Raw genomic sequence first — 11,539 nt, forward strand, 5'->3', positions numbered from 1 at the left:
ATTTGTCTCAAGTGCACAACGTATTTCACGTGTCAATGTTAAGAAAGTATGAACCGGACCCGACCCACGTGCTGAACTACGAAGAGATAGACATGGACGACAGAGTGTCATATGTGGAAAAGCCAGTACGGATCGAGGACAGAATAGAAAGAGTGCTGCGGAACAAGAAAATTCCGATGGTCAAGGTGATTTGGGAGCACCATGGGACTGGAGGTGCGACGTGGGAAAGTGAAGAGTTGATGCGACACCAATACTCCCATTTGTTTGAATAGTTGGGTTGGATTGTAAATTTCGAGGACGAAATTTTTGTAAGGGGGGAAGAGTTGTGACATTCCGAATTTTGGCCCATTTTTGGGATTTATAAAATGTATAATTCGTCAGTGCGCTTATAATAAAATCTCACCCGGAACTGATCACTCCTGGGTATTTATTATTTTTAAAATTAGAGATTTCGCTAGAATCGCACTCGATCGAATTTGACCGTTATTTAGAGCCCAAACTTTGGTGTCGAATTTCTCGGAGTTCCGGGACGAATTTAATTGGACGGTGTCGATATTATTGTGGCCAGCGTCGGTATTACCCGGAGTATGTGAAAAATGGATTTTTGACCGGGTACGGATTTGGACTGATAGACCTCCCTCATGGTGTGTTTTGACTTATTTTATTTTGGTCCTTTTTCCTATATTATTAATTAGGATTATTGGGGACCGTTAGATTGTTTTTGAGTTTGAACCGTGTCCGTTGGATCGCGATTATTGCGTTTGACTTTTTCGGCTTTCTCTCTCTCTCCTCTGCACGCCGTGTCCCCTCCCCCCCTGCGCGCACGTCTCTTTCCCCTTCCCCCCATGCAAACTTTCTCTCTCTTCTCTCTCCTCCCTTCTCTCTTCCTTCTTCTCTTTTCTTCTTCTTCCTCTTCCTTCTCCGCCGCGTCTGGTTCTGCTTCGTCCCGGCTTCTGCTCGCCCATCCGACGCCGCCCGAGCCCGCCTGACCGCCGAGCGCCGCCGCCATCGCCAGCCAGCTCGACTGCCGCCGCGCCGTCCGTCAGCCGCCGCCCCCGACCAGTTGTCCTCTCCCCTTCCCTCTTCGCACAAGCGTGAGCTCGCCCCGTGACCGCCGCGTGCCCAATGTCCCGTCGTCGCCGCTCGCGGCTCGCTCTGCCGTCCAGCTCGCCGCCGTTGGCCGGTGCCGTCGCCCCACCGCTGCCTAAGCCGTCGTCGCCGTCGCCCAGCCAGCCAGCTCGCGACCGCGCCAGTAGCTCGCCAGTCTTGCTCGGCCCGCCGCCGGCCGGCTCGCTCGTCGCCCGTCGCCGCCGTGCCGCCGGTTCGCCCTCTCCCCCCCTCGCCCGATCTCTCTCTCTCTCTCTCTCTCTCTCTCTCTCTCTCTCTCCCCTCGCCCTCCACCCCAGCCGACCTTTCCCCCTTCGCTCGCCGCCGCGGCTCACCGCCGCCGGTCGCCGCCCAGCCAGCCAGCCGGCCGGCCACCTAGGCCGTGGCCGGCCCGTTGCCCACGCGACCGGGCCGCGTGCCCGCTCGCCCGGCCGTGGCCGGCGCCTTGCCCGTTCATCCTAGGCACCTCGCCCGTCCAGCTTGCCGTGCGCCCCGGGCACGCCGTTCGGCCACCGCGCGCCGCGCGCGCAGGGCGCGCCGTCCGGCCATTGTGCCCGCGTTGGCCGGCCACCGCGCTGTTGGCCCGCGCCCGCGCCCGGTCGTCTTGTTCACCCGGGCCATTTTAGGCCCGAGCCGACTTTTCCCGGGCCAAACTTAGGTAAGTGACTTCCTAAACCCTACCTAGTACTTTGGGTATTTTTAGACTTGTTTAGGGTGAAATTTAGTACCGGCTTAGGACTTTAATTAGGCGTGGGCTAATTAGACTGATTGTGCTTAATTGGTGAATTATTGTGGCGATAATTGTGCGGCTGATTTAGTGATTGACTGAGATAAATATGCCTGACTGAATTGTCGTGGCGCTTGTGGGTGAATTGGATTATTTGAATGTGCCGACATGAATGTCGGGTCGGTGGACCGATATGGGGAGTGTGAATTAAATTGGTTGTTAGAGTGTGTCAGATTGACATTGGTGTGAGCTTGGTAATTTGATTGTGAAATATACGACGTGTTAGATGACAGATTGTGTGGTGGTGCATGTGCATGAGAGAAATGTCCTGAGGCGTGGTTACGCGGGACTGAGCCCGGCTTGATCTGAGGGCTGCCAACCTGAGGCGTGGTTACGCGGGTGTGGCTAGAAAGGCAAGTAATGACCTAAGGCGTGGTTATGCGGGTCGAGAGAAATGTCCTGAGGCGTGGTTACGCGGGACTGAGCCCGGCTTGATCTGAGGGCTGCCAATCTGAGGCGTGGTTACGCGGGTGTGGCTAGAAAGGCAAGTAATGACCCGAGGCGTGGTTACGCGGGTCGAGAGAAATGTCCCGAGGCGTGGTTACGCGGACCGAGCCCGGCTTGATCTCGAGGGCTGGCCCGAGGCGTGTTGACGCGGGCCGTGTGAAAGGACCCGGGAGGTCGTGAGAAAGTTGCTCGGCCACGCATGCGAATTGAGTGTGATTGAATTGACTGGTTGAATTAGTTGGAGTGATTGAGTGAAAGCATGGTTGGTGTTTGAGCGATTTGTGATGTGTTATTTAATTACTATTATTGCCTTATCACGTGACGACTAATGTGTAGAGTTGGCATGGACTTGATGGCGAGGTAAGTACAATGATGCGAATTTTTATATGTTATGGGGTAGATTGCATGTCTGACTTGTCTGGGTACGCATTGGCCTATGTGGGGTTTAGGGGGTTGCTTATTGAGACTCGTTCTCACGGTTATTATATAACCATTTCAGATCCGCGACCGTAATCTATTCGGAGACGCCGCCAGAGCACCACAGGGATTGAAGAATAGATCATTTACCCTGTCTTTTGAGTACCCTTTTGTAGAGGAGATAAGCTTGTCAACCACCGCCCCCTTTTGAAAACTGTGGTTCTAAATTGGTAGCCCAAGTTATCGTTTTGTATAGTAACTACTTTATGATGGTATGCAGTTATTGTTTCGTACTATCCCTTTGTCATTGTTTATTGTCTGGGTTAATTAGTTTCGCTTCCGCTTGCCTTTATTGTTGGGTGTTTCGTTTGGGTCGGCGACGCGTCCTGGGACGTCGCGTTCAATGATCGACCATCGAGGGATGACCGCGCACTCGTAGGGTGCGAGGCGTGACACAATATCTTGCAAAGTCATAACTCTCCGATTAGGACAATTAGCTTGCAAATGCTCATAGCCATGGCACTTAAAGCATTTCCTTCCTTCACCATCAGGTTTCTTATGGAATTATATGGTAGGTTCTGTAGACTTCTCCTTACCTTTGTCTTTTGTCAACAAGCTCTTGACCTTGCTTGAGGAAGCACCTTAAGGAAGCATCCTTAAAGTAGGATGTTCCTTTTGTCGAGGTTATGGAAGAAAACGTCATGTTGTTCTTCAATTGCTTTTTGACCTTTATCGACAACTTGCATGTGTCTTCGAAGGACCATAAGATTGAAATTCAACCAAATTGGAAATTTCCCGATTCATTCCGCCAAGGAATTGAGCAATGGTTTGCTCTGGAACTTATGGAACTTCGCACCTTATCTTGAGTTGTTCAAACTCTCTGATGTATTTTTCACTGCTCACCATAGTTGTTGGGCAAGAACCTCTTCTTCATCAATTTCTTGAGCTTATCCCAAGACTTGATTCGGCTTTTCCCTTCTCTGGTCCTTTGATGCTTTAGATTCTCCCACCATAGAGAAGCATATTTCATCAATTTGAGGACAGAAATTTTACATCTCTTCTTGTCCGAATAGGGCTTGAAGTCAAAAACTCATTCGATTGCATGCAGCCCATCGACAAAATCGTCGGAATTGAGACTACCCTTAAATTCAGGCGCGTCCGCTTTTATTTCACGATCATTGTCCTTATACCCCTATCTTAACCTTCAGACTCGATATTGGGAATCACTAGAGTTATCTCCAGTAGAATCGAATTCATCCTTAGAACTTCGACGAGAATCTGAATCGTCACTGTCGCGACCTACCCGTCCCGATCGGGGGGAAGAAATGTATGTATAGGTATAGGTCTAGAGATTTTTGTCAATGGATGTGAACAACGGTTAGTTTGTTCAAAGGACAAACCAAAAGGCTCATCTATCTAAGGTCGAAGGCACTCCCAAGCCTCATACCTCGTGTGACGGGGTTTTTCTAATCTAGTAATTCAATAAGAGTCGCTACTAACCATAATCAAGAGTTGGCTAGAAACCCTAATCGAGATGCGGAAGGGTCGTCTCGATATGTGCGCAACCAGAAATTCTAAGAATCGGGGACTTGATTAGACTAGTCATCTAATTAGTGCCGTTTTGGTATTTAAACTTGACCATTTGCTAATTAACGCGTCAGGGCAACCTATCGAAAGTCCTAAAGTTTATCGTATCCATGCTAAAATGGAAAATAACAACCATATATTAAAAATGCACAATCAAATAATCATAATAGAAATAAACAACCAGCGACCTAGCATCATTTAGAGAAAAGAAAGGCAATCAAAAGCCCTATGGTAAAGCCCTAATTGCTTATTCAATTTTTCGGACAAAAATTCCAAGGGTTTTCACATTTTTTCTATTTTGATTTTTAAGCTAAGTCTAAAAAAAATTATCTAATGAAACTAACCCAAAAACTAATTTCTAAACCTTTCCTAATTTTTTTTTATTTTTTCGGAATTTTGCTGAATTTTTTATTATTTTTAAAATTTTTAGATATATTTTACTATTATTTTAATTCGGGAAAATGGACTTCAAACAGACCCGGTCCAATTCGCGAGTCTGACCCGGACCGCGTGTCTAGGTTGGGTCTGTAAACTAGGCCCACAATTCATTTTCCTTTTTCTAATTTGAATACTTGGCCCACATCATTGGATTTTCTGATCCAACCGCCTGATCCGAGATCCGAATGTTTGCTTCTTTTCCAATCTTTTCATTTTCCTTTTCTAATTTCCTTCTTGTTCTATTTTCCTATTTTTTATTCTTCTTCTTGTCTTCTTCTTCACATTGTTTCTTCACCGAGGACTCCTCCTTCACTGAAGCTTCACTGAAAGCTACCATTCTCAGTTCTTCGCCGGGGTTTCCTTCCCCGTCCATTGTCGCGACCTAAAAAAAAATCGGGTTTTCGATCTTAGGCTAATGGATTACTAGATCAATTAAATTAACTAATCTAGCTCGAGTTCTCCTAAACTCTACCAATTCGCAACTTAGGTCCAATTATGAGCATGCAAATATTTTCAATGGGAGTCGCCACTAATCATTTAAGGTAGGTTGATTAGAAACCTAAATAAAATAGCGGGAGTACTATTTTATTTCTACGAACCAGAAATTATGGATTCGGGGACTTGGTTACGCTAGATTCCCTAACGCCCTTTCGGTACCAATTTCAAGAAAAATACTTAATTTGACAATTTTGATAAATCCTAACTTAGAGTTCAAAGGTGCAGAAATTTTCTTTTTTGATTTTTTTTTATTTATTTAAATGAAAGCTAACCTATATGTAATGGCGTGCAAAAAATTGACATGCCATTAATGCAACCTAACATGCAAACTATATGTCATGCGACGACGTGACCTATTTCTAATGACTGGCATATTATTTTTTTTGTATTTTTTCTTTAATGAAATTCGGAATTAAAAATGCCAATTATCTAAACATGCAATTTTAAACTAAAGAAATTAACCTATTCTAGAGTAATCTTTTTGGCATTTTTTTATCAAAATTCGAAATTAAAATCCAGTAAAAAAAATATAACCGCTAAATCTTTCGAATTAAGTTTCGATCTGAAGCCTAACAGATCGATCCTAAAATTCGAAATACCCGCTATGGAAATAACTCTATCTAAAGCCTGATAGATAGATTTATTTCCGCGTGTGCGGTTGCGGATTAGGAAATTTTCCTAATCGATCACATCTTGAAAAAAAATTAGATATCTTAAATATCTTGGATATATTCAAAAAAATTTGAAAATTTTAGATTCTATCCAAACTTGATAAATAACAGATATCCAAGATTTCAAAAAAAAAAGGAAATAAATCCTAACTGAAATAATGCCTACTATTTAAATATGCAAAAGTAGATATCAATAAGCATGAATTAGGCAACAAAATATTCAAACCAAATCGGGATAAGATAATTACCTGATTTGCAGATTTCTTTTCAAATTTGAATTTGCAGCGGATCGAGATTGCGGATCGGGATGGTGACCGGTGGTCCGTCGGGAGCGGCGAGAAAACATAATTCATGAATCTGCTTGCATTACCAAGCTTTACTGGGGAATTTATCAATAAGAACAACCATTTCGTCTTTTGACAGTTTGATCACATTAAATGAGAGACCTTTAATCAGAAAGGACTTTCTACTCACTCTCAATGAAAGGCTTTTGACCCGACCTTTGATGCAGGTATAAAAATCACTCAAACTCTCTTCATCGTGCTTGACAAGGGTTCGGATATTCTCAAAATCAGTATGACTTAACCAATCCGAGAGGTCTTTATAAGGACTAAAACGTAGGTTTGGTCAATGGCTTAGCAAAAGGGACTCTTTGAGTCGAGGCTATTGAAAAAATTGATATCACCAGCTGCTCTGGGTTTACAAGTCAGGAATGCTGCAAAAATGAGATAGAAAAATCTTGCTCGCACTTCTTCGAGCAACATTTATAAGCATTTGAAACTCTACATTAACTCAAGTGCCCTATTCTGAAGAGACTTCGGTAAGGATTGTAACGTAGGTTCGGGTAGGCTTGAAATGAATGGCTTATTTCATCAAAGGGGGGTATTATGAACATGGAGATTGGTGATCATCCAATTATGCTACTAGTACCATTGACCTATCTCTAGCAATTGCTCCATAAATGAACCTTCAAACGGTCTTTTCCTTGAAGACTGATCTTGTATGTCGACTCAGTTCTTGCTGAAGCTTTTCTTTCTCTCTCTTTTTTTTTTTAGAGAGATTTCTTTTCGAGAGATTTTTCCAAGAGAGAGAGAACTTCGATTTAATGGAGTCCTTTTGCGTCCTTTCTAATGAATTTTCTTTCTAGCTCCCATTTGCCTCAAGTCACCTTGAACTTGCTTTGAGATGATTTCATTTGTTTATCACCAGAATGATCATCAATCGGGTTGAAATGAATTCACCGCTCAAATTGGGTATGTAAAGGGTATAATGTATAGGGATATAGAAAGAAATGCTCTTCGTCATATCTAAGGCACTCGAGCTAACACAGAACTTGCATGCAATAAATATACTTGAAGATTGATGCAAGTGAAAGTAAGAAAATTCTAACCATTTTGAACTTTCTAAGAAATTGCCCCGGTATGGGGTTGTTCCTTACAGGGGTAAGAAATGAAACTTCGTTCAAAGGGGTTAAGCAAATGATAACCTGTAGTGTTTAGATAGAGGAAATGAACGCCTCTCATCATTTTGGTCGTTATACTTTTCGTGAAATAATCCTTTACCTTGTCAGCACGGAATTTTCACTCAACTCGCACTAGGGATTATTATTTAGAACATGTATGGAAATGCCTTGCCTTTCGTCATCTTGAAGTCTCTCATGCAATATGATCGCTTCATTAGGACAGAAACAGATTGCCAAATCAAAAACCTTCCTCAAACAAAACTTGGTAACATAAATTGATTCATGAAATTCAACTTGATACTTGATAGAAACAAAGTCAAAATGAGTACAAATCAAGTGTAATACTTCTTCACAGAATCAGAATTAATTGGATTGGAAAAAACACGACCATCCATCTCGGCCAAAATCAAAGCACCTCCTGGAAGGACTTTCTTCACAATGTACGGGCCGCCATAATTTGGGGCAAATTTTCCTCCTGCAAGAGGAACTATCGGCAATAACTTCCGCAGGATAAGGTCGCCTACCTGAAAATGTCGAGGCTTGACTTTCTTGTTGAAAGATTTAGCAACTCGTTGTTGGTAGCACTGGCCATGACATAGAGCTCTAAGCCTTATCTCATCAATCATGTTCAACTGGTCCAATCTCTGCTGGATCCAATCTGCTTCTGACAATTGTACCTGTGAAAGAATACGCAACGAAGGAATTTCAACCTCAACAGGTAGAACTGCTTCCATACCGTACACAAGAGAATATGGAGTTGCCTCCGTAGATGTCCGAATAGAAGTTCGATATGCCATAAGTGCAAAAGGTAATCTCTCATGCCAATCACGGTAGTTCTCAGCTGTTTTAGCCAAAATTTTCTTGATATTCTTGTTGGCTACTTCGACCACTCCGTTCATCTGCGGACGATATGGAGAGGAATTCAAATGCTTGATCTTGAACTCCTTGAACAGATCATCCACCAATTTATTATTTAGATTCGACCCATTATCAGTAATTATAGTCTCAGGTGTACCATATCGAGCAATGATGTCTCGACGAATGAACTTCACCACATTCCGGGCCGTCACTGTCGTATAGGACATAGCTTCAATCCACTTCGAAAAATAATCGATAGCGACCAGGATAAACTGATGTCCATTTGACGCTTTAGGATTGATTGGGCCAATCACATCAATGCCCCACATAAAAAATGGCCATGGTTCAAACATCTGATGCAATTCATTCGGGGGAGTATTAATCTTGTCACCATGGATCTGGCATTTGTGACGACTTCGGACATGCTGAATGCAATCACTTTCTAAAGTGAGCCAGTAATAACCCATCCTCATTATCTTCCTTGCTAGCATATGACCATTCATGTGTGGACCACATACTCCCTCGTGTACTTCTAGCATCAAATGAACAGCCTCGGTTGAATCAACACACCTTAATAAAATCGAATCATAGGACCGCTTGTATAGGCATTCCTCGCTCAAGAAGAACTTCGACGCCATTTTCCTGATATACTTTTGGTCAGATGCGGTACCTTTCTCAGGAAATTCCTATGTTTTAAGATATGCCTTGATATTATGATACCACGGCTTGCTGTCAGGCTCTTCTGTCGTGGCCATGCAATAAGCCGGTTTCTGTAAGACCTCTATCTTCAAAGGTTCAACTTCTAAACCACTTGTCACTCGTAGCATTGCTGATAACGTAGCCAGAGCATCGGCAAAACTGTTTTGAGTCCTTGACAAGTATTTGAACGAAATGTCTTCAAACCCTTCCACCAACTCCTCCAAATAGACGTGATAGGGCTGCAACTTAGCATCTCTAGTTTGCCATTTACCAACGGTCTGAAGAATAATGAGGGTTGAATCCCCGAACACCTTAAGTCGAGCTACTCCCATTTCAATTGCAGCTTGTAACCCGAGGATGCATGCTTCATATTCGGCGATATTGTTCGTACAAGGAAAGATCAGTTTCGCTGCGACCGAATAATGTTGTCTGCCTAGAGATATTAAAACTGCCCCAATACCTGATCCTGACAAGTTTACGGCTCCATCAAAATACATGGTCCATACATACTCATCAATTGGCATGACTCTATCCTCTAATGGATCCAGATCCTTATTTTTCTCAGGATTTTCAGCCAAGACATCAGCAATTACTCGTCCTTTGACTGATTTCTGCGACATGAATCGAACATTAAATTCTGAGATGAGAATCTGCCATTTTTCCAGTTTTCCAATCAAAGCGAGTTGATTGAGCAAGTATTTGATGGGAACACACTCTGTCACAAGCAATATCTGATAGTGCAAAGTGTATTGCCTCAATCTGTGTAGTACCCAAACCAATGCTGCGCACGTTCTTTCTGCTTCGGAATAATTCATCTCAGAGGCGGCGAATTTCTTACTCAAATAATAAATCGCACGCTCCTTTCCATCCTGTTCACTTTTCTGAGCAAGCATGACACCTAAGGATTCACTGTGGATTGTAAGGTACAGGATCAGAGGTTGCCCCAGCGTTGGTGGAACAAGCACTGGCGGATTCATCAAGTAGTGTTTAATCTTGTCGAATGCCAGTTCACACTCTTCATCCCATCTAACCAGCGCATTCTTCTTGAGGAGTTTAAAGAAAGGCTTCGCTGTCTTAGATAGCTGAGAAATAAATCTGGCAATATAGTTTAGTCTGCCCATTAAGCTACGAACTTCCTTCACCGAAGAGGGAGATTTTATTTCACAAATGGCTTTCACTTTTGACGGGTCAATCTCAATCCCTTTGTTACTAACAATGAAGCCAAGTAGTTTGCCAGAGGCTGCCCCGAACACGCATTTTGCCGGATTGAGGCGCAATTTGAACTTACGATGCCTGTCGAATAATTTCGTCAAGGTTTCTATGTGATCTTCTCCACGTCGAGTTTTTGCAATCATATCGTCAACATAGACCTCGATCTCATTATGCATCATGTTATGGAACAACGTGACCATTGCCTGCTGGTAAGTTGCCCCATCATTTTTGAGACCGAAGGGCATCACCTTGTAATGAAATGTCCTCCAAGGAGTAGTAAATGCTGTTTTCAACTTATCATCCTCATTCATCAAGATCTGATTATAACCTGAGAAACCATCCATGAAGGAGAATAGTTCGAATCCAGCTATACTGTCCACAAGCACATCAATGTGCGGGAGTAGAAAATCATCTTTAGGACTAGCTTTGTTCAGATCTCGGTAGTCAACACATACTCGAACCCGACCGTCTTTCTTCATCACTGGGACTATATTAGCGACCCATTCTGAGTATTGGGTAGTCTCAATAAATCCCACGTCAAGAAGCTTCATGACCTCTTCCTTGATTTTCTTCTCCAGTTCTGGCTTAGCTCTTCGCGGCCTTTGTTTCACAGGCTCAACCGAAGGATCAGTCGGTAGACAATGTTCGACGATCGATCGATCAAGACCCGGCATATCAGCATAAGACCAGGCAAAGATGTCTTGATAATCGTTCAACAACTGGGTCAAGCGTTTGGCCACATCTTCAGGAAGACATGCCCCAATCTTCACCTCTCTAGGATTCTCCGTGTCGCCAAGGTTGATCACCACGGTTTCTTCGGCGGTCAGAGGCTTAGATTTCTCATGGATTTCCAAGTTCCGTCGTATCTCTTCATCATTCGAATTAGAATCATCTGAGTCATTGGATTGGCTTGCATCACATATATGAGGGTCCACGATTCCCGTCCCTTCGCATGCCTCGAGATTAGTCCGTAGATGACAAAATTTTCAATCGTTGGTTATCGTCATCGGGTATTATGAGGATGAGGGGGATCCGTGGCAAATTACCTGCAAAAAGCAACGGTGGAATAAATACGACAAGTAAGAATAACGAGTCGGTCCATGACATCCTCTACACCCTCAAGATAAAATTTCTTTCAAACGACCAATTCGTCCAGTAAATCTCGAAATTCCAAATTGCTTTATTCAATAAAAACCTGGACTGATTCCAAAATTTACAAATTATAGCTCAACGTTTTTCATTGAATTGCTCAAAATGGAAAATGTCTCAAAAGAATTCTTATAAAAATCATTCAGCAACATTTATTACCAAAAAACATCAATAGCATGAAGTACAAATGTAAGCTAACATTCCATC

This window comes from Syzygium oleosum, unplaced genomic scaffold (genome assembly GCF_021117445.2).
Source record: "Syzygium oleosum isolate NSW1041296 unplaced genomic scaffold, Sole_v2.1 Sole_v2.04, whole genome shotgun sequence".
NCBI lineage: Eukaryota > Viridiplantae > Streptophyta > Magnoliopsida > Myrtales > Myrtaceae > Syzygium > Syzygium oleosum.